Source organism: Mobula birostris, unplaced genomic scaffold, assembly GCF_030028105.1.
Source record: "Mobula birostris isolate sMobBir1 unplaced genomic scaffold, sMobBir1.hap1 scaffold_348, whole genome shotgun sequence".
NCBI lineage: Eukaryota > Metazoa > Chordata > Chondrichthyes > Myliobatiformes > Myliobatidae > Mobula > Mobula birostris.
In genome coordinates, this window is record NW_027276549.1 from 351495 (window position 1) to 376440 (window position 24946).

The 24946-nt window shown below is 41.8% G+C and overlaps 1 protein-coding gene across 1 annotated transcript in view; it reads right to left on the bottom strand.

The window, feature by feature from the left end:
- Positions 1-24946, bottom strand: part of LOC140193014 (dynein axonemal heavy chain 6-like) — a gene marked incomplete at its 3' end in the record, with an annotated part of 382778 nt that overhangs the window by 294635 nt on the left and 63197 nt on the right. The window lies entirely within an intron of this gene.

Below are 24946 nucleotides of genomic sequence, written 5' to 3' on the forward strand. Positions count from 1 at the left end.
GCCTTTTTATTTCCCTTATCGAAGTACTCAGCCTCCCATTTCCCCACATTGTGACATGAGAGTTGACAATGTCCCGTCACAAATATTCAACATATTTCTACAAGCACCACCCACTTGTGAGCCTGACCCTTGCCCAAACCCCAATACTTACCCTCCAACCTAGAAGCAAGCTGTTGGCTCACAATTGCTTTGGCACATTGCTCCCTCCCCCAAAAAGATATAGTCCTTATTTTGGGGATAAACAGTCGATGTTTTGGGTCTGATGAAGAGTCTCAGTCCGAAAAGTCGACTGTTTATTCCCATCCATAGATGCTGCCTGAACTGCTGAGCTCCTCCCGCATATTGTGTGTACTCCTCTAGATTTCCAGCAACTGCAATACCTCTTGTGTCTAGTCCTTTTAGTGTTTGATATGTCTGATTTATAATGAGTGACGGACTGCTGACCTTTGATCTAAGCATTCATTTGCCCACAGGGCTAGGTCACTTTAATGTCTTTGGAACTCCTTGGCGCAGAGCTGTGCAGAAGAAATCTTGTGTACATAAAGGCAGAGATAAATTTTGAATCAGAAAAGGAATCAAAGGTTATAGAAAAAAGTGATTTGAAATTATTTAAAATGACTTCCTTGCTTTCATTTTCAGCGGCCCTGTTTACAAACACAAGCACCCTGTTTCTTAAGTGCCTAATAATTTGCCCATTCATCATTCATGTATGGATACATTCTGTGAATTTATTTTAACATTTGAAATAACAGATTCTGGTTATTTGTTCCTTACCAACGATCTCTTCTAGTACTCTGACTATATTATGTACTTGTGTCAGTAGATCTTCTGAAGTGGGCGACAAGATATACTGAGCAGGATGCTTATATTCAGGCCTGGAGGTTGAAAATGCATGGGTTTATCACACAAATACATTTTTCTATTGGTTCAGAAAAACCTAGAAAAATCCAATGATTTTAGGTACTGAGTCATTCACAGATCTGGCTAGACAATCGAACAAAGCAAATATATTGATCACGGTTAGAAATGAAGTCTATATCTGGAGTTGTCCAATCAATGGGCTAAAAAAAGGACTGTTAGAAAGAGAGAATATTATCAAAGGAATGTATGAGCTGTCAAATTTAGACAGTGAGAAAGTAAGAGCACAAACAAAGGAATGTAAAATATATGAAAGGCAAAAGTGTAGGACAAACCTGGAAGGTCAGGCTGGGCAAGTACCACAGACAAAGACCTATAGCATAAGTGATCAGCTCTGACATTGATAGAGAAAGCAAATTACATCTTGTTGTAGTCTGAGGGCTGCAGTATGATCAGACAAAAGATGAGGTGCTGTTCATCAAGTTCTCATTCAGCCTCTATATAACAGTGGAGGAGGCTTCAGACAAGTCGGTCAGAGTGAGAGTGAAAGGCGAATTGAAGTGGCAGGCAACTGAGAGTGCAATGTACTTTCTGCAGACTGGTTCATATTCCCCCCAAAACAGTCACCGAATGTGCATCTAGTTTCCCCAGAGTACAGACCATATTGTGAACACGGTAGCCAATACACTAGATTAAAAGAAGTGCTTCACCAGGAAAAACTGCCTGTGTCTCTGAATTGAGTAGGGAAAAGGTAAAAAGACAGATTTTGTATCCCCTGTGGTTGCATTGAAAAGTGTCATGAGAAGGGTAATGGATGATATGGATAAAAAAACAGACCAGGAATCCATGAAGGGAATAGTTCCTCCAAAATGCTATAAAGAGAGGGGAATATAGATATATAGATATATATATTCGGTGGTGGAATCTCTATGAAGGTGGCTGAATCTGCAAAGGATAATTTGTTTAATGCAGTGGTGGATGGTGATGTGGAAGACTAGGATGAAAGTAGGCGCATGGGAAATAGATGATCAAAGCAAAAAAAAGGCATTTTATACCATTTATGTCTCATTATCAGAGCAATTACAGCAGAGATGGAGAAACTGGGTGAATGGAATGGAATCCTTATACAAAGCAGGGTGAAAGGAAGCGTGGTTAAGTTAGTTGGGGAGATCTGTGGGCTTCAATAAATGTTAATGGTTAGTGTATCCTTTGAATTGGATACAGAGGAATCTCGAAGGAAAAGGAAGTGTCAGAGATAGTTCATGTGAAGATGTGAGAAAGATGGAAATTGGCAGCAAAATTAAGGAAGTTCAAGTTCTGTATAAATGCAGGTAACAGAACCAATGGAGTCAGCAAAGAGCTGAAAGGGTGGACAAATAGGACTTAATAGAACAGAGTGGAGAATGCTAATGTGCTGGGACATGTTGAGAATAAGGAGAAAGTAGTGATGGGTCTTCTGAAAAGCATTAAGGTGGATAAATCCCCAGGGCCTGCTGCCATATATCCTGGAATATAGAAAGAAGTAAGTGAGCAGATTGCTGGGGCTATGACAAAGATCTTTATGTCCTCAGTAGCAACAGATGAGGACTTAGAAAGAGAACCAGAGAGTAGCAAATGTGGTACCTTTGTTCAAGAAGGGAATAGACATAATTAAGGTAATTATAGGACAGTGACCCTCGCCCCAGTGGTAGAGAAGCTATTGGTGAAGATACCGAGGGATAAGATTTATGGGCATTTGGAAAGGCATACCCTGCTTAGAAACAGTCAGCATGGCTTTGTGAGGGGCATGCCTTACAAACTTGATCACATTTTTTATGGAGGTGCCAAAGAAGCTTGAGGAGGGAAGGCAATGAACACTATCTAGGTGAACTTCATGAAGGCAATTGAGAGGGTCCCTTGAGCTAGGTTGATTCAAAAGATAAAGATGCTTGGGATCCAGGGTGAATTGGAAGTTTGGATTCAGAACTGGCTTGCCCATGGAAGAAAGAGTAGGGGTGTTCTACTACAGCCTACTAACAGAGTAGGCAGCTATTCTGTCTCGGGCCTGTGATCTGTAGTGTTTCGCAAGGATCAGTGTTGGGACCTCTGTTGTTTGTGATATATATCAATGACTTGAATGAGCATTTAGATGGGTGAATTAGCAAAATTGAGGATAACACCAAGATTGCTGAAGTTGTGGACAGTGTAATGACCAATCAAAAATGCATCAGGATATACAGTAGATCAGTTACAGATACAGGTACAGAAATGGTAGATGGAGTTTAATCCAAGCAACTTGAGCAGTTGTACAGTACCTTGTGAGATCAAATGAAAGGAGAAAGAAGACAGTTAATGGTATACCACTTAAAAGCATTGAGGTACAGAGAGATCTTGAGATCCAGGTCCATGGGAAGATGGTAAGAGTCAATTGTTAAGGATGAGGTGATGGAGTACTTGGTGACACAGGTCAAAATAGTACAAAGTCAGCATGGTTTCCTTCAAGGAATTCTTTCAGGAGATTACAAGTAGGATAGATAAAGGGGATGCAGTGGATGTTGTATATTTGGACTTTCAGAAGGCCTTTGACAAGGTGCCACACAAGAGGCTGCTTACCAAGTTAAGAGCCCATGGTATTACTGGAAAGTTACGAACATGGTTAGAGCATTGGCTGATTGGTAGGAGGCAGCAAATGGGAATAAAAGGATCCTTTCCTGGTTGGCTGACAGTGACTAGTGGTGCTCCACAGGGGTTGGTTTTGGGACCACCACTTTTTATGCTGTATATAAATGATTTAGATGATGGAATAGATGGCTTTGTTGCCAAGTTTGCAGATGATACGAAGATTGGCGGAGGGACAGGTAGTGTTGAGGAAACAGGAAGGATGCAGAAGGGCTTAGACAGATTAGGAGAATAGGCAAGAAAGCGGCAAATGAAATACAACGTTGGAAAATGCATGGACGTGCACTTTGGTAGTAGAAATAAATGTGCAGACTATTTTCTAAATGGGAAGAAAATCCAAAAATCTGAAATGCAGGGGGACTTGGGAGTCCTTGTACAGAACACCCTATAGGTTAACTGTGTAAAGGTTAAGAGTCACTGGTGAGGAAGGCAAATGCCATGTTAGCATTCATTTCAAGAGGCCTAGAATACAAGAGCAAGGATGTGATGCTGAGGCTTTATAAGGCACTGGTGAGGCCTCACCTTGACTATTGTGAACAGTTTTGGACTCCTCATCAGAGAAAAGATGTGCTAGAATTGGAAAGGGTCCAGAGGAGGTTCACAATGATGATTCCAGGAATGAAAGGGGCATTTGATGGCTCCGAATCTGTACTCGCTGGAATTCAGAAGGATGAGGGGTGATCTCATTGAAACCTTTTGAATGTTGACAGGCCTAGACAGAGTAGATGTGGAAAGGATGTTTCCCATGGTGGGACAGTCTAGGGCAAGAGGGCACAGCCTCAGGATAGAGGGGCGCCCTTTCAAACCGGAGGTACAGAGAAATTTCTTTAGCCAAATGGTGGTAAATTTGTGGAATTTGGTGCCACATGCAGCTGTGGAGGCCAGGTCATTGGGTGTATTTAAGGCAGAGATTGATAGGTTCTTCATTGGACGTGGCATCAAAGGTTACGGGAAGAAGGTCAGGAATTAGGGTTGAGGAGGAAAAGAAAAAGAGATCAGCCATGACTGAATAGTGGAACAGACTCAATTGGCCAGATGGCCTAATTCTGCTCCCATGTCTTATGATCTTATGAAAGTGGCTACCCAAGCAAATAAATTGGAAGAAATAAGTTCAGGAGAGGGGCAAAAGCTATGTTGTAAAAGCAGGTTCATTGAATCTGGGAACTAGACACTGGAAGCTCTGTAAAGTAGAGATGCAGTAGGATCATGGTCAATAGGAAGTTAAGAGGAATTGTCTGACAGCTAGCATTTGGACCTTGTGAGAGAGAGAGAGATCAGTTTTCCAGACTACACTGACCCCAATGCAGCAGGGAAACAGGCTCTTCAGCTCACCAAGTCTGTGCCAACCTTTAAACATCCAGTTGCACTAATCCTACCTTAACCAATTTTATTCTCCATATATTCCTACCAACATCCCCAATGGTATTCAATTCATCTCCATAGAACTGGTTCATCTGAGAGACATATTTAAAAATTAATAGTGTGGAGCTATAAAAAGGATGGATGAACCTTAAGGTCACTAAGAGCAGGTGGCATGCATTCTATGATTTAAAGAGAAGTACTGATGAGATCCTGTGGACACTGCTCTTAATCCTCTAATGCTTTCTGGATACAAAGTGATGCCAGAGGGCTGGAGACAGGTGAATATTATTCCATTGTTAAAAAAGAGAATAAGGATAAGCCAACTGCAAAACAGTTAGATTAGGAAAGCTTTTAGAAATTAAGAACAGGATTAATCCTCATATGGAGAAAGAATTAATTAAGACAAGCCAGCATTGAATTGTAATGGACAAATTGTGCTTAATATACTTGGAGATCTTTGATGAGGGAGTAGATAGTGTTGATAAGGGTAACACAGTCAATGGGGCACATGTGGAAATTCAGAACGGTTTTGATAATAGGTCACATAACAGCTATATCAGCAAAGTTAAAGCAAGGGGCACAAAAGGCACATTGATGATGTGGATATAAAGTTGGCTGTATTACAGATGACCAAACGCCATGGTGAATGATTGTTTTCTGACCTGAGAAGGTGAATATTGGCATGCCCAAGGATTATAGTTGGAGTTAATGCTTTTTTAATCTATATTAATTAGCTCATGTAATTTGCTCGTAGTGTGAAAGTTGTGGTAAGGCAAGGGGTAAACACAACATCCAACAAAGCTAAACCTGAGGCAGCTGTAGTCAACTCGAACCTTTTAAGTGAGACCACTGGAGCCAGCCTTGCTTACTGCAGGCAAGATAGGAGAGACTGACTATGGCTGTGAGTAATCAACCTAGAACAGAGATTATCAATCTTTTTTATGCCATGGACCCCTGCCATTGACTGAGGGGTCCATAGACCCCAGGTTGTGAACCTCTGACCTAGAAGGATATACAGTAGCTTTTCTTTACACAGTAAGGACACACACACACACACACCCACCCCAATTGCTTTACTAACTTCAGATTGCCATCAGATGTTAGCTTGTAGTTTCTATCGACTTTGAACTTCTCTATTGTGAATGGTAATTGATCTTCCATGTAAGGAATTCAAAAATACACAATTTACCAAATGGTCATTATCTGTAACTGATAAGCCAGTTCTGTATAAAAATAGTAGTTTTATTCCCTAGCTTCAGAACAGTTGGCGACAGGGGCCACGCTGTTCTCCTTGTGTACAAGTAAAGCATGGATGAGTTGTAAGAGTGCATGTGTTCTGGGTCCAGTTATTTTATTTTATTATCGGCGATGACTATGGAATCTGAGGTAGAGTGGATTGGAATGTGGGAAGAATAAAATGGGTAATGGTATGATTAGCGTAAAAAATAAATGCTTGATGGTTGGCATGGTCTTGATGAGGTAAAGTGTTTGTTACTGTTCTATTTCCTTCTATGAGGTTTTGGGTTTTGGTAGACCAAGAGACTCTTAGATAGGTACATGGAGCTTAGAAAAATAGAGGGCTATGCAGTAGGGAAATTCTAGGCCATTTTTAGAGTAGGTTACATGGTCGGCACAACATTGTGGGCCCAAGGATCCATAATATACTGTAGATATACTGTAATATACTGTAGGCATCTACAGTATATTAAGGACACTCTGTATTTGGTAATATAGAATTAAATAACACAAACAAAATGCTGGAGGAATTCAGCAGGCCAGACAGCATCTAGGAAAAGATTACAGTCGATGATTTGCGCCGAAACCCTTTAGTAGGACTGGAGAAAAAAAGGTGAGCAGCAGATTTAAAACAACATACAAAGTTGCTGGTGAATGCAGCAGGCCAGGCAGCATCCCTAGGAAGAAGTACAGTCGTTGCTTCAGGCCGAGACCCTTCGTCAGGACTAACTGAAGGAAGAGCTAGTAAGAGATTTGAAAGTGGAAGGGGGAGGGGGAGATCCAAAATGATAGAAGACAGGAGGGGGAGGAATGGAGCCAAGAGCAGGACAGTTGATTGGCAAAAGGGATATGAGAGGATCATGGGACAGGAGGCCCAGGGAGAAGGAAAATGGGGGGGGGGAACCCAGAGGATGGGCAAGGGGTATAGTCAGCGGGACAGAGGGAGAAAAAGGAGAGAGAGAGAAAGAATGTGTGTATATAAATAAATAGCAGATGGGGTACAAGGAGGAGGTGGGGCATTAGCGGAAGTTAGAGAAGTCAATGTTCATGCCATCAGGTTGGAGGCTACCCAGATGGAATATAAGGTGTTGTTCCTCCAACCTGAGTGTGGCTTCATCTTTACAGTAGAGGCCGTGGATAGACATATCAGAATGGGAATAGGATGTGGAATTAAAATGTGTGGCCACTGGGATATCCTGCTTTCTCTGGCAGACAGAGCGTAGGTGTTCAGCAAAACGCTCTCCCAGTCTGCGTCGGGTCTCACCAATATATAGAAGGCCACATCGGGAGCACTGGACACAGTACATCACCCCAGCTGACTCACAGGTGAAGTATCGCCTCACCTGGAAGGACTGTCTGGGGCCCTGAATGGTGGTAAGGGAGGAAGTGTAACGAAGGGTCTCAGCCCGAAACGTTGACTGTACCTCTTCCTAGAGATGCTGCCTGGCCTGCTGCGTTCACCAGCAACTTTGATGTGTGTTGCTTGAATTTCCAGCATCTGCAGAATTCCTCCTGTTTGCGTTAGTAGATTTAAAAGGTGAGTGGAGGGGAGAGAGAAATACAAGGTGATGGGTGAAACCTGGAGGGGGAAGGATGAAGTAAAGAACTGGGAAGTTAATTGGTGAAAGATTCAGAATGCCATGGAAGAAAGAAAAGTGGGGGGGAAGAGCACCAGAGGGAAGCAGTGGGTGGGCAAGAAAATAAGGTGAGAGACCGAAAATGGGATGGAAAATGGTGAAGGAGTGCGGAGGGGTGTGTGGGGAGGATTACCGGAAGTTCGAGAAATTGGTGTTCATGTCATCAGATTGGAGGCTACTCAAATGGAATACAAAGTGTTGTTTCCTCCAACCTAAGTGTGACCCCATCATGACAGTGGAGGAGGCCATGGATAGACGTGTCAGAATGGGAATGGGAAGTGGAATTAAAATGGGTGGCCACTGGGAGACCCTGCTTTTTCTGGCAGTCAGAGTGTAAGTGCTCAGTGAAGCAGCCACCCATTCTATGTCAGATCTTACCAATATACAGGAGGCCACACAAAGAGCATCGGACACAGTATATGACCCCAACAAATTCGCAGGTGAAGTGTCACCTCACCTGGAAAGACTGTTTAGGGCTTTGAATGGTAATGAGGGAGGAGGTGTAGGGGCAGATGTAGCACTTGTTCCACTTGCAAGGATAAGTACCAGGAGGGAGATCAGTGGAGAGGGATGAATGGGCAAGGGAGCCCATTTTAATTCTACTTCCCATTCCCATTCTGATATGCCTATACATGGCCTCTTCCTCTGTCGTGATGAGGCCACAATTAGGTTGGAGGAACAACACCTTAATTCTATTTGGGTAGCCTCCAACCTGATGGCATGAATATTGGTTAACTGAACTTCTAGTAATGCCATCCACCCTCCCCCAACCTTCATCATTTCTCATCCCCTTTTCCCTCCGTCACCTTATCTCCTTGCCCCCCCCGCCCTTTTATTTCTTCCATGGACCTGTCTCTTTCACCGATTTACTTCCCAGCTCTTTACTTCATCAGCTCCCCTCCAAGTTTCACCTACATCATGTGTTTCTCTCTACCCTACCCCCACGTCTTAAATCTACTCCTCAGTTTTTTTTTCTCCAGTCCTGCTGACGGGTTTCAGCCCGAAACACCGACTGTACTCTTTTCCTAGATGCTGCCTGACCTGCTGAGTTCCTCCAGGATTATGTGTGTGTTGCTCAGATTTCCAGCATTTGCAGATTTTCTCTTATTTGTGATAAAATTAAATAAGCTGTTCTCAAAGGGGGCAGGAATGGAGGCGCCTAAGGCATGGTTAGACAAGTCATTGTAAGTGTCAGGGAAGATTTGGAAAATGTTTGCTAAGAATTACACTATTGTGGGCTTTATCAGTACAGACCTACAGTATAAAAGAATAGAAGTCATGTTGAACCTTTGTAAAGCACTGGCTCCGCATCAGCTAGAGTATTATGTCCAATTCCTGTTGCTTCATTATTGAAGGAAAGTGATGGCATTGAAGAAGGTCCAGATGACATTTTTTTGATTTGTCCCTGAAATGTGGATCTACAGTTAGAAGAACGGATTGGAAAGCTTGAGACTGGAAAAGACTGAAGGGAAATTTGATAGAAGTATGTAAAAGAATGAGAGGTCTGGACAGAGGGTAGTTGTTTCCATCGGTGGAGAGGTTGTAGAATTGAAGTCACTGGTATAAATTAAATTAAAGTAACCCAGGTAAGGTACCATGGACCAAATGGCTTCCTTCTGTGCTGTAACCATTCTATAATTCTACCTATTCTGATTCCCATAATCAAAGTTTAGCAAACCACCATCCCATTACAAAACACCATCGCCTGTACTCCATCAATGATCATCTCCCTAACCCATCATAATAATCCCTAATCTTTCAACCCCTGAAACTCTCCTCCTGACATTCGAAGACTCAGACGACCTCCTCCTCCTCCAAATTCCATCATTAACAATAAATCCTCTCAAGTTGTGACCTCCTCAGATGACTAATACTCTGCCTACACACTTTTTTACGGTAAAGGTGCTTTGTTATGAAGTAGATCCTTGTTCTCTCCACTTACCCTTCTTCCATCTCTTCCTGAATGTCTATTCCACTTTCTATAAAAATAACATGAGAAGCTCCTTGTTAGACAATCTGTTCACACATCATAAGCTTCATTTTTGTATGTACAATCAGCCAAGAGTTACCAGATCCATATCAGTATAAACTCTCTCACACATACTTACATATACTAATGCATGCACACTCTCATGCACACCCAGATACAACCCAACACTAAAACAGGTACAACACACACAAAATGCTGGAGGAACTCAGCAGACCAGGCAGCATTTTTTCCAAAAGAGTACAGTCAACGTTTCAAGCCGAGACCCCTCAACATCAAATGTACACTTTTCTATAGCTGCTGCCTGCCCTGCTGAGTTCCTCCAGCATTTTGTGTGTGTTGCTTGGACTTCCAGCATCTGCAGATTTTCTCTTGTTCGTGACCAAAATGGGGCAATCAGAATTGCACAGAATACTCCATAAAATGTTATGAAGAAAAGATTCTTACTATTCCCTGTCTATTTTCTTCATTACCGTAATCTGGTTACAATATTTAGCTACTGATAATTAAGTAATTAGTTCCTTCTGTAAATTATCCCATGAATGGGTAAAGTAATCCATCAATATGTGACTGCAGTACACTTGCAAGCTATAGGTTGAACTTAAAAACAAAGCTGAGATTTTAGTTAAAAAAATTTGTACCTGAAGAATCCTGGAGAGTGCAATCTATATCCCTTGATTCATCAGAAATCTGTAAGTGGTCCAAAGATAGCCTGACTTTAGCTGTCCGACACACTTTGTTACGGGCTCGGCATTTAACCTTTGTGCTGTCTCGAGGAAGGATTATATGTTTAGATGGAATATCGAGCATCAAATTTACAATGAACATCGGTGCCATCTTCACTGTCTTTGTCTGTTGTTTAACATCTTGGAGTACCTGCAGAATAGAGATAAGTGGTACATTCATTTGGCAGATTAATGCCATGCAGCATGTTTCTCATCAGACTTCACACTGAACAAACATAAATCTCAAGTTTATTTGACTGCAAAAGGCAGAGCTTATTACTGGTGATTCCAGTGCAGAAACAACTTGTTTTAGGAAGAGTAAGCTTTGCCGAGATGGTGATTAAAACAGGACAAGGACCAACAATTGATTAATTCAATCAAGGATCATATGGCTTGCCACACTGTTCAGGGGATGGCACAGGAATTTAAATTTGCTGGAATTTGGAGAGACACACATATCATTTTCATTTTGCACACCTTTTTTCAGAATCACAGTCAGAGTTATTATCACTGACATAAACGCCATGAAATTGGTTGTTCTGCAGCAGTACTACAGTCCAAATGACTATTTCAGAGGGTGACAAAAGTTGCTGGTGAACGCAGCAGGCCAGGCAGCATCTCTAGGAAGAGGTACAGTCGACGTTTCGGGCCGAGACCCTTTGTCAGGACTAACTGAAAGAAGAGATAGTAAGAGATTTGAAAGTGGGGAGGAGGGGGAGATCCAAAATGATAGAAGACAGGAGGGGGAGGGATGGAGCCAAGAGCAGGACAGTTGATTGGCAAAAGGGATATGAGAGGATCATGGGACAGGAGGCTTAGGGAGAAAGAATGGTGGGGGGGGGGAATCCAGAGGATGGGCAAGGAGTTATAATGAGAGGGACAGAGGGAGAAATTAGAGAGAGGCTAAGGGGGCGGGGGGGGGAGGAATAAATAAATAAGGGATGGGGTACAAAGAGAAGGCGGGGCATTAATGGAAGCTAGAGAAATCAATGTTCATGCCATCAGTTTGGAGGCTACCCAGACGGAATATAAGGGGTTGTTCCTCCAACCTGAGTGTGGCTTCATTTTGACAGTAGGGCAGGCCGTGGATAGACATATCAGAATGGGAATGGGACGTGGAATTAAAATGTGTGGCCACTGGGAGATCCTGCTATGTCTGGCAGACAGAGCGTAGGTGTTCAGCAAAATGATCTCCCAGTCCGCGTCGAGTCTCGCCAATATATAGAAGGCCGCATCGCAAGCATCAGACGCAGTATATCACCCCAGCCGACTCACAGGTGAAGTGTCGCCTCACCTGGAAGGACTGTCTGGGGCCCTGAATGGTGGTGAGGGAGGAAGTGTAAGGGCATATGTAGCACTTGTTCCGCTTACAAGGATAAGTACCGGGAGGGAGATCAGTGGGGAGGGATGGGGGGGACGAATGGACAAGGGAGTCGCATAGGGAGTGATCCCTGTGAAAAGCAGAAGGTGGGGGGAGGGAAAGATGTGCTTAGTGGTGGGATCCCGTTGGAGGTGGCGGAAGTTACGGAGAATTATATTTTGGACCTGGAGGCTGGTGGGGTGGTAGGTGAGGACAAGGGGAACCCTATCCCTAGTGGGGTGACAGGAGGATGGGGTGAGAGCAGATATGTGTGAAATGGAAGAGATGCATTTGAGAGCAGAGTCGAAGATGGAGGAAGGAGAAGCCCCTTTCTTTAAAAAAGGAGGACATCTCCCTCATCCTGGAATGAAAAGCCTCATCCTGAGAGCAGATGCAGCAGAGATGGAGGAATTGCAAGAAGAGGATGGCATTTTTGCAAGAGACAGGGTGGGAAGAGGAATAGTCCAGGTAGCTGTGAGAGTCTGTAGGCTTATAGTAGACATCAGTAGATAAGCTGTCTCCAGGAAAGAGACAGAAAGATCAAGAAAGGGAAGGGAGGTGTCAGAAATGGACCAGGTAAACTTGAGGGCAGGGTGAAAGTTGGAGGCAAAGTTAATGAAGTCAACTAGCTCAGCATGCGTGCAGGAAGCAGCGCCAATGCAGTTGTCGATGTATGTAGCGAAGGAAAAGTGGGGGACAGATACCAGTATAGGCTTGGAACATGGACTGTTCCACAAAGCCAACAAAAAGGCAGGCATAGCTAGGACCCATACGGGTGCCCATAGCTACACCTTTAGTTTTAAGGAAGTGGGAGGAGCCAAAGGAAAAATTATTTGGAGTAAGGACTAATTCCGCTAGACGGAGGAGAGTGGTGGTAGAGGGGAACTGGTTAGGTCTGCAATCCAAAAATAAGTGGAGAGCTTTGAGACCTTCCTGATGGGGGATGGAGATATATAGGGACTGGACATCCATGGTGAAAATAAAGCAGTGGGGGCCAGGGAACTTAAAATCATTGAAAAATTCAGAGCGCGAGAAGTGTCACGAACATAGGTAGGAAGGGATTGAACAAGGGGGGATAAAACAGTGTCGAGGTATGCAGAAATGAGTTTGGTGGGGCAGGAGCAAGCTGAGACAATGGGTCTACCTGGACAGGCAGGTTTGTGGATCTTGGGTAGGAGGTAGAAACGAGAAGTGCGGGGTGTGGGAACTATAAGGTTGGTAGCAGTCAAGAGATCCCCTGAGCTGATAAAGTTGGTGATGGTGTGGGAGACAATGGCCTGGTGCTCCTTAGTGGGGTCATGATCAAGTGGTAAATAAGAGGAGGTATCTCTGTCCCTCTCATTATAACTCCTTGCCCATCCTCTGGGCTCCCCTCCACTTTTCTTTCTCCCTAGGCCTCCCGTCCCATGATTCTCTCCCTTCTCCAGCCTTTTATCCCTTTTGCCAATCTGCTTTCCAGCTCGTAGCTCCATCCCTCTCCCTCCTGTCTTCTCCTATCATTTCGGATCTCCCTCACCCCCTCCCACTTTCAAATCTCTTACCATCTCCTCTTTCAGTTAGTCCTGACAAAGGGTCTCAGCCCGAAACGTCGACTGTACCTCTTCCTATAGATGCTGCCTGGCCTGCTGCGTTCACCAGCATTTCTTGTGTGTGTTGCTTGAATTTCCAGCATCTGCAGATTTCGTCGTGTTTGCATATCAGAGAGTGTATGTGTTGTGTCCTTGCCTATCCTACCTCATGCATGGCCCCATGTTGAAGCTGGCAAGAAATGGAAGTTGAAAGCTACTTGTTAAGATAGTACAAAATAGAATTAGGAAGCTACAGGTGAGTCTCTAGGCAAAATTTAAAGACTGCTCCACTAACACCAAAGAAAATCAATGACTACCTATCTATTTTGGTCAGACTGCATTTGGAGCACTATGTGCAGTTCTGTTCGCTGCATTACAAGAAGGATGCAAAGTCTTTGGAGAGAGTGAAGAAGAGGATTACCAGAATATTGCCTGGATAAAAGAGCAATGGTTATAAGGACAGGTTGAACAAATGTGGAACAGGCTGGCAGTGAAAGCAAATATAGTAATTTTTAAGAGGCATTTAGACGGTACATGAATAGGAAGGAAATTGAGGGAAACAAACCATGTGCATAGAGATGTTCAGTTTAAATTGGCAGCATGTTCAGCACAAACATCCTGGGCTGAAGGGCTGCTTTCTGTGCTGTTCTGTTCTACATTCTGAGTTCTACAGCAGGTTCCTCAAGGCATCAGAAAGGTAAGCTTCTGAGACCTGGACTACATACAGCACATAACTCAACACACTGGAACAAGGCCAGAACAATGTTTCCACAAAATCCTCCAAGTTAACTAGAAGGACAAGTGAATCAAGGTCAGCATCCTTGCCCAGCCAACAGCTTCAGCACTTAGGCCTTGGTTACACTCAGCCAGTTACATTAGGCATGTTCACATATCTGACACCAGACTCCAAAACAGTCACCTTCCTTCCAGCTCTGTCAAGGGAATTAATTACCAAGCAAACAGAGAAAACATTTCAATGATATGTAGAAAATTCCTTGATGAAGTGCAACATTCCTACTGGGAACCTGTAGCCAATGACCATGCAATATGGAGAAAGAGCATTTGGGATAACATAGAAAATCTCAAGCATCAGGAGTAGACTGAGACTATGTATGTATTGGATGGAGTGGACCACCTCATAAACCTTCTAAACTGTGACCCGCTAGTTTTAAATTTTCGTAGAAGAGGAAATATTCTTTCCCTACCCAACCTGTAATGGTTTTCATTCAAGTCTTCTCTCATCCTTCTAAACTCCAGCAGATACAGGCCTAAACTGCTCAAAAGTTTCTAATAAGGCAGCTTGACCTTCTAGATACGAGTCCAGTAAACCTTCTCTTTACTGCTTCCAGGTATTAGTATCTGTAAGACCATACACAGTACAGCAGATTTGGTAGCATCAATTAAGTAAACCTCCTACTTCTGTATTCCATTCTGCCAACAATAAGCAGTAACATCCTGTTCACTTTCCTAATTACTTGCTCTCTGTATACCAGCTTTTTGCACATCGCGCGGCAGGACACCCAGCTCCTTTGATATTGCTGAGCTCTGCAATCTCCCACCATTTAGATATTTATTTTATATTTTCTTCCAAAATAAACATATTTGCATTTTTCCACATTATACTCCATTTGCCAAGTTCAGTGGAGTATTAAAGCATTGCACTGTCACCAGGACTTCCTTCCTTCATGGCTTTAAAACCAAACTCAAGGGGTTCCAGTGACATCATCATCCAGAATGGCAGCCTAAAATAATAGCTCCTCCAGAAAAATGCTTATTTTGCCAAGTTAATCCGCCAAACACAAAATCGCTCGAAAATATCTGAACTGGTAAGGGGGGCAAGAATGGCGAAAAGGAATGGAGATAAAAAAAAGCGTCACTGCGGAGCCTGTGGACGAGGAGGGTGCAACGAGCGACTCTCCTACACGAGCACGTGGTAGTGAGGCTGAGACTGGGCCTCATTCAGGCGAAGCGGCAAATTTAATAAAAATTCTGGAAGAGATATAGGAATTCCAAAAAGACAAAACAGCAATTAAATGATATCAAGTTAGCGCTCACCAACGTTAATCAAAAAATAGCGGTGGCAGAGGCACGAATTGAAAAGGTGGAAGATCGCGTTCAAAACATGGAACGGTTGCTAAGTGAGATGATAAAGGTGTTAAATCAACAGGAAAATAAACTACTCAACCAAGAAGGAAGGTCACGACAGAAGAATATCAGGATATATAATGTTCCCAAAGGAGCGGAGGGGTTGTCTATGGTGGAGTTTGTAGAAAGGTTACTACAGTTCACGCTGAAGGTTCCCTTGACTATGGAACTTGACATTGAGAGAGCACACTGCACGCTCGTCCCAAGGCCTTCTGGAGACAGGGAAAATAAGCCACGATCAATAGTAATTAGATTCCTTTGGTACAAAACCAAAGCAGAGATTCTGCACAAGGCCTGGGGAAAGAAGAAGGTATTTTTGAACAGGAAATGAATATATTTTGATCAAGATTACCCCCCAGCGGTCCTGCAGAATCGTAAGGAATATTCTGAAGCAAAGTGAGTATTAAAGCAAAGAAAGATTAGCTTCCAGACTCCGTACCCTGCTAAACTGTGAGTGTTTTATCAGCTGTATCAGACAGTGGAAGAAACGACTGCCGACATGAAGGACAGAGGGTTGCCCATCAGCATGATCAAACCGAGGGAAAGCCTGGCTGAGCAGCTATCCCGCTCTGCTTGGGAAATAGTGAGAGAATCGAGGAAGCAGGGGACGGGAGGAGGGTGAGAGAGGAATATCAGGAAGAGACTGAATTTTCAGAAGACAGCCCTCACCCCCTCCAGAACAGCCATAAGGTCTGACTAATTTCAAAAGTGTTGATAAGCTAAACAGAAGCAAACATAGACGGTGCTATACTTACCTCAAGAGATACATATTACAATGTGGATTTTATATTACTCAATTAATTTATTTTTTATTCATTCATTCACTCCTTTTTCCCCACCTAAATGAGAATATATACATGGGAGGAATACACAGGGAAATCTTTTCTGTGTAATGGACATAGTTTTTTTCACTTACTTTTATGGGTACTGCAGTGGGGCCTCAACTCACAGGTAGAAGCTATCCTCCATGGCTAGACTTTTCCTCTAGCTCAACCCAGGGTCATCTACTAGAGACCTCAGCCTTGGAATCACACCTTCCTTACCTTTTTTTTTCATTCACGTTTCTTGGTCCTTATTGGTTCAGGGAATAGATTGATTAAGATTTATTCTGCCAATTTCAACGATATACTGACAGATAAATACACATGGCTAAGGACAAAGTAAAATTCATTTCTTTTAATGTCAATGGGCTGTTAAATCCAATCAAATGCAGTAAAATTCTATCAAAAATGAAGAAACAACAAGCCCATGTAGTATATTTACAGCAAACTCACTTTAGTAATAATGAGCATGGAAAACTAAAGAGAATGGGCTTCACTAATTTGTTTTTCTCCTCATATAAATCAGGACATTGGAGAGGAGTTGCTATTCTCATCTCAAGCAAGCTAAATTTTGAAAAAGTATTCGAAATGGGAGATAAGGAGGGCAGATAAGGAGGGAGTACATTCAGATTGGAGGATTGTGACTAGTGGTGTCCCACAAGGATCTGTTCTGGGACCTCTACTTTTCGTGATTTTTATTAACGACCTGGATGTGGGGGTAGAAGGGTGGGTTGGCAAGTTTGCAGACGACACAAAGGTTAGTGGTGTTGTGGATAGTGTAGAGGATTGTCGAAGATTGCAGAGAGACATTGATAGGATGCAGAAGTGGGCTGAGAAGTGGCAGATGGAATTCAACCCGGAGAGGTATGAGGTGGTACACTTTGGAAGGACAAACTCCAAGGCAGAGTACAAAGTAAATGGCAGGATACTTGGTAGTGTGGAGGAGCAGAGGGATCTTGAGGTACATGTCCACAGATCCCTGAAAGTTGCCTCACAGGTGGATAGGGTAGTTAAGAAAGCTTATGGGGTGTAGGCTTTCATAAGTTGAGGGATAGAGTTTAAGAGTTGCGATGTAATGATGCAGCTCTATAAAACTCTGGTTAGGCCACACTTGGAGCATTGTGTCCAGTTCTGGTCACCTCACTATAGGAAGGATGTGGAAGCATTGGAAAGGGTACAGAGGAGATTTACCAGGATGCTGCCTGGTTTAGAAAGTATGCATTATGATCAGAGATTAAGGGAGCTAGGGCTTTACTCGTTGGAGAGAAGGAGGATGAGAGGAGACATGATAGAGGTGTACAAGATAATAAGAGGAATAGATAGAGTGGATAGCCAGCGCCTCTTCCCCAGGGCACCACTGCTCAATACAAGAGGACATGGCTTTAAGGTAAGGGGTGGGAAGTTCAAGGGGAATATTAGAGGAAGGTTTTTTTACTCAGAGAGTGGTTGGTGCATGGAATGCACTGCCTGAGTCAGTGGTGGAGGCAGATACACTAGTGAAGTTTAAGAGACTACTAGACAGGTATATGGAGGAATCTAAGGTGGGGGCTTATATGGGAGGCAGGGTTTGAGGGTCGGCACAACATTATGGGCCGAAGGGCCTGTACTGTGCTGTACTATTCTATGTTCTATGTTCCATGATATATTCTGGTAAGGGGGAATATAGACAGAAATTCAGTTACTCTATTGAATATATACGCACCTCCAGAAAGTGATATTAGTTTCTTCCAGAAAATCACTAATATTATGGTAACGGAAACAAAAGTTCTCTTGATATGTGGGGGGCACTTAAATTTACAATTACAACCAAACTTACTCTTTCAATAGAAAAACCTATGAAATAAGTCCTTATATAAGAAATTTAACACACTTTTTGAAGATGATGGTCTAATTGATATAAGGAGGGACATTTTCCCCGACAGAAGGGATTACACTCATTATTCTGCACCCCCCCATTCTGTATATACAAGAATAGACTATTTTATAATATTTGCAAAAGACAAAGACAAAATAAACATCTGTGGAATTGGGACAATAGATGTAAGTGACCATGCACCTATATATTTATCTGTTGATTTTGACCTACAACCAAAGAATACTATTTGGAAACTAAATTCAGTTCTACTCAATGATCCCTATTTTAAGGAATAAATTAAAAAAGAAATTGGTCTTTACTTAGAATTCAATGATAATGGAGAGGTTTCACCTCCCATTCTATGGGATACTCTGAAGGCTGTTTTAGGCGGGAAAATTATAGCGATATCTTCATATAAGAAAAAAATATGGAATAAAACATTAGCGGAATTAAAAATAGGCTGAAGGAACTAGAAAAAAAACACAAATTGAGTTTGACACAGAATACATTAGAGGAAATTTTAAAAATTAGGAATGAAATTAATAGCTTGGCTACACAAGAAATCAGGAAAAATTTAATGTTTCTGAAACACAGACACTATGAAAGTGGATCTAAATCTATGAAAATACTGGCATGGAAACTGAAAAAAAAATAGCAGAAAATACAATTCACAGAATTAGGGATCCAAGAACAAAAGTGATAAAAAAAAAAATAAGCTAAGTGAAATTCAAGAAGCTTTTGAAGTGTTTGACAAAACTCTATATTCCAAAGTTCCAGGGGGAAGCATAATCCAAATTGACACCTTCCTGAATTCTTTAGAGTTACCCACTTTAAGCGAAGAACAAGATAGAACGATGACTGCTGACATAACTGAAGCTGAAATAAAAACTGCAATTAGTAGGCTTAAATCAAGCAGGTCACCAGGATCAGATGGATATAAAGCAGGGTGGTATAAAGAATTTTAAAAAGAGCTAATTCCTGTTTTACTCTCCACACTGAACTGGGCTCTAAGAAAGGCACAAATGCCACCCAGCTGGAAGGAGGTGATAATCTCAGCTATACCGAAAGAAGGCGAGGATAAAATGGAATGTGGGTCATTTAGACCAATATTCGTTCTTAATGTGGATTATAGATTTATCTCCATCATGGCCAAATGATTAGAAGAGTTTCTACCCACACTGATACATAATGATCAGACAGGTTTTATACAACAATGCTAAACACAAGACAATATACGAAGGACACCACATTATGGATCATATACAAAAAAATAAAATTGAAGCAATAGTGATAAACATGAATGCTGAAAAGGCATTTGATTCGGTTAATTGAAATTTTCTTTAGAGTTTTACATAGATTTGGTTTACATGACACAATTATTAAAACAATACAGACAGTATATGACAATCCTACTGCTCGGATTAAGATCAATGGATATTTATCAAATAGTTTTACCCTAGAAAGGGGCACGAGACAGGGTTGTGCATGGGCACCGCTACTCTTCACATTATGTTTGGAACCATTAGCTCAATACATCAGACAAAATGAAGATATCAGGGGAATTACTATTAAAGGGACAAAGCATAAATTGGCCTGTTACACGGATGACATTTTGATCGATCTTGGGCAATCAACATACTCTTTACCTAAATTGAGGCAATCCTTTGAACAATAGGGTCAATTTTCAGGATACAAGATCAACATAAATTACTTTCATATAACTATAGCCCACCAGGAGAAATTGAAAGTAGATATCCCTGGGCATGGCAAACAGAGTCTGTCAAATATTTAGGCATCATTATGCCAAAAGATTTGGCAAAATTATCAGAATGTAATTATCCGCCTACATATATAAAAAATTAAGGAAGCTATGACTGATTAAGGAAGAGACTGGTGCAAGGGGCAGGGCTTCAGATTCTTGGATCATTGGGATCTCTTCTGGGGGAAGTATGGACGGATTATACCTGAACCCGAAGGAGACCAATATCCTGGCGGGAAGGTTTAATAGAGCTGTTAGGGAGGGTTTAAACTAATTTGGCAGGGGGATGGGAACCAGAATGATAGAGCGGAGGAAGGGGAAAACAGAAATAAATCTAAGATAGTGAGCAGTAAGGATGTCAGGAAAGTCAGGCAGGTGATGGGGCAAATTTGCAACCATTGGGATGAGTTGCAGTGTAATAAAGTTGCAGTGCAATCAAAACAAAAAGTATCAAATACTGGTCTCAAGGTGTTGTACTTAAATGCACACAGCATAAGGAATAAGGTGGATGATCTTGTCGTACAGCTACAGATTGGCAGGTATGATATTGTGGTCATCACTGAGACGTGGTTAAAGGATGCATGTCTCTGGGAGCTGAACGTCCAAGGATACACGGTTTATGAGAAGGATAGCCAGGTAAGCAGAGGGGGTGGCGTGGCTTTATTGGTAAGCAATGATATCAAATCATTAGAAAGAGGTGACATAGGATTGGATGGTGCAGAATCTTTATGGTTGAGCTAAGAAATCGCAGGGGTAAAAGGACCCTGATGGCAGTTATTTATTGGCCTCCAAACAGCTGCAGTGATATGGACTACAAATTACAACAGGAAATAGAAAAGACTTGTCAGAAGGGCAGTGTTATGATAATTGTGGGGTATTTTAACATGCCAGTGGATTGGGAAAATTAGGTCCACACTGGATCTCAAGAGAGAATTTATAGAATGTCTGTGAGATGGCTTTTTAGAACAGCTTGTTGTTGAGCCCAGTAGGGGATCGGCTGTACTGGATTGGGTATTGTGTAATGAACCAGAGGTGATTAGAGAGATTGAGGTGAAGGAACCCTTAGGAGGCAGTGATCATAACATGATTGAGTTCACTGTGAAATTTGAAAAAGAGAAGCCGAAATCCGATATGTTGGTATTTCAGTGGAGTAAAGGAAATTACAGTGGCATGAGAGAGGAACTGGCCAAAGTTGACTGGAAAGGGACACTGGCGGGAAAGACGGCAGAGCAGCAGTGGCTGGAGTTTATGCGAGAGGTGAGGAAGGTGAAAGACAGGTATATTCCAAAAAAGAAGAAATTTTCGAATGGAAAAAGGATGCAACCGTGGTTGACAAGAGAAGTCAAAGCCAAAGTTAAAGCAAAGGGGAGGGCATACAAGGAAGCAAAAATTAGTGGGAAGACAGAGAATTGGGAAGTTTTTAAAAGCTTACAAAAGGAAACTAAGAAGGCCATTAAAGGGGAAAAGATGAACTATGAAAGGAAGCTAGCAAATAATATCAAAGAGGATACCAAAAGCTTTTTCAAGTATATAAAGAGCAAAAGACAGGTGAGAGTAGATATAGGACCAATAGAAAATGATGCTGGAGAAATTGTAATGGGAGATAAAGAGATGGCAGAGGAAATGAACGAGTATTTTGCATCAGTCTTCACTGAGGAAGACATCAGCAGTATACCGGACACTCAAGGGTGGCAGGGAAGAGAAGTGTGCACAGTCACAATTAGCAACAGAGGAAGTACTCAGGAAGTTGAATAGTCTAAGGATAGATAAATCTCCCAGACCAGATGGAATGCACCCTCTTGTTCCGAAGGAAGTAACTGTGGAGATTGTGGAGGTATTAGCAATGATCTTTCAAAAGCCGATAGATTCTGGCATGGTTCTGGAGGACTGGAAAATTGCAAATGTCACTCCACTATTTAAAAAGGGGGCAAGGAAGCAAAAAGGAAATTATAGACCTGCTAGCTTGACAGCGGTGGTTGGGAAGTTGTTGGAGTCAGTTGTCAAGAATGAGGTTACTGAGTACCTGGAGGCATATGACAAGATAGGCAGAACTCAGCATGGTTTCCTTAAAGAAAAATCCTGCCTGACAAACCTTTTACAATTTTTTGAGGATATTTCAACTAGGCTAGACAAGGGAGACGCAGTGGATGTTGTATATTTGGATTTTCAGAAGGCCTTTAACAAGGTGCCACACATGAGGCTGCTTAATAAGATAAGAGCCCATGGAATTACAGGAAAGTTACATACGTGGATAGGGCATTGGCTGATTGGCAGGAAACAGAGAGTGGGAATAAAGGGATGCTATCCTGCTTGGCTGCCAGTTACCAGTGGTGTTCCACAAAAGTCCTTGTTGGGGCTGCTTCTTTTTAAGTTGTACATCAACGATTTGGATTATGGAATAGATGGCTTTGTGGCTAACTTTGCTGATGATACAAAGATAGGTGGAGGGGCTGGTAGTGCTGAGGAAACAGAGTCTGCAGAGAGACTTGGATAGATTGGAAGAACAGGCAAAGAAGTGGCAAATGAAATACAATGTTGGAAAGTTTATGATTATGCACTTTGACGGAAGAAATAAATGGGCAGACTATTATTTAAGTGGGGAGAGAATTCAAAGTTCTGAGATGCAACGGGACTTGGGAGTCCTCGTGCAGGATACCCTTAAGGTTAACCACCAGGTTGAGTCCGGTGGTGAAGAAGGCGAATGCAATGTTGGCATTCATTTCTAGAGGAATAGAGTATAGGAGCAGGGATGTGATGTTGAGGCTCTATAAGGCGCTGGTAAGACCTCACTTGGAGTACTGTGGGCAGTTTTGGGCTCCTTATTTAAGAAAGGATGTGCTGACATTGGAGAGGGTACAGAGAAGATTTACTAGAATGATTCCGGGAATGAGAGGGTTAACATATGAGGAACGTTTGTCCGCTCTTGGACTGTATTCCTGGGAGTTTAGAAGAATGAGGGGAGACTTCAGAAACATTTCCAGTGTTGAAAAGCATAGACAGAGAGGATGTGGCAAAGTTGTTTCCCATGATGGGGAGGTCTAGTACGAGAGGGTATGATTTAAGGATTGAAGGGCGCCCATTCAGAACAGAGATGCGAAGAAATTTTCTTAGCCAGAGGGTGGTGAATCTGTGGTATTTGTTGCCACGGGAGGCCAAGTCATTAGGTGTATTTAAGGCAGATATTGATAGGTATCTGAGTAAGGGCATCAAAGGTTATGGTGAGAAGGCAGGGGGACTGGGACTAAATGGAAGAATGGATCAGCTCATTATAAAATGGCAGAGCAGACTCAATCGGCCAAATGGCCGACTTCTGCTCCTTTGTCTTATGATCTTACATAACAAGATGGAGCCTAATTCCCTTTTTATTCTCAGTTCAAGGATTGAATCCATTAAAATGAATATATTGCCCAGACTATTATATCTCTTTCAGACCCTACCAACAGAGATTGACCAAAATCAATTCAATGAATGGAACAAAATGTTATCAAGATATATATGGCAAGGTAAAAGGCCTAGAGTTCGTCTTAAAACTTTGCAATTAGTCAAGGAAAAGGGGGGGATGGGGCCTACCTTCTCTTAGAGATTATTATTTTGCAGCACAGTTGAGAGCTGTGATATGCTGGTGCAACCCATCATATGATACTCAACGGAAAAACATTGACGAGAGGATACTTTCCATCCCTATGCAGGCAATTTTGGCTGATAACAACCTACAAGGTTACATAAATACTACTGATAACCCATGGGTGAAATAGACTCTGAAAATATGGAAAACTATTATAAAAGAATATAAACTAGAGGGAGATATTGTAATTCTTAAATGGTGTGCATATGACTCGGATTTTAAGCCAAATAAATTGGATGCTAGATTTAAGGACTGGACAGCTAAAGGAATACCAGTTCTTTACAATATAATGAAAGAAGGAACACTGTCCAGTTTTGAAATGCTTAAAGAGAAACATTTATTAGAAAAACAAGACTTTTACTAGTATTTACAGATGTGACAGTACGTTAATAGAAGGGTTAAAAATGTAACCAAGGCAAGTGCATGTTTGATAGAGCTATTTAGAAAAGCATATAATTCAGATAATGGTAGTAGAATCATTTCAAGTGTGTATAAGGGTTTGTCAAATCTTAAAACACATTTGACTTCATACATTAAAACAAAATGGGAGAAGGAAGGAGGGATAATTATATCTGAGGAAGAATGGACAATAATATGGAGGTATCAATGGAAGTGTACCAGTTCACAGAAATGGAGGCAGTTTGGATGGAAAAACTTAATAAGATATTTTATTACACCCTCTCAGAAATCCCATTATGATAGTAACCTCCCTGTTTGCTGGAGAATTTGTGGAAATCAAAATGCAAACCATTATCATATTTTCTGGGAATGCCTCGTTTTCAAAGACTATTGGAGTGGGATACACAATGCCCTACAAGGCATCTTTAAATGTGAAATACCCTTAGAAAGTAAGACCATATATTTTGGGTATATACCTCAAGAATGGTTGAAAAGGGATAAATATTTAATGAATATACTGCTGGTGGCTGGTAAAAAGACTCTTATCAGGAAATGGTTACCACAGGAGAGCCCAACTCTAAATGCATGGATGGAAATTACAATGGACATTTACAAAATGGAGAAGATAACAGCATCTGTTAATCATAAATTGGAAGAGTTTGATTTGTACTGGGAAAAAATGATTTAACTACATAACACATCATAGGCCTGATTTTATTCTCACAAATCAATGAATATGATGTTAAAAAAAAATCACTCACTACTTGTACATAGTTTTCTCCTTTTGCTTGTTCTTTCTTTCCTCTCTTTTCTATAGGTGTATACCTCAGATAAATATTATGTGGAGATTTGTGGCAAATGTGATTATATGATATATATGTACAGTATCTGAAATACATCTTATGGAAATGTTTGTTTGATGATGAACTTCAATAAAAAATAAATTACAAA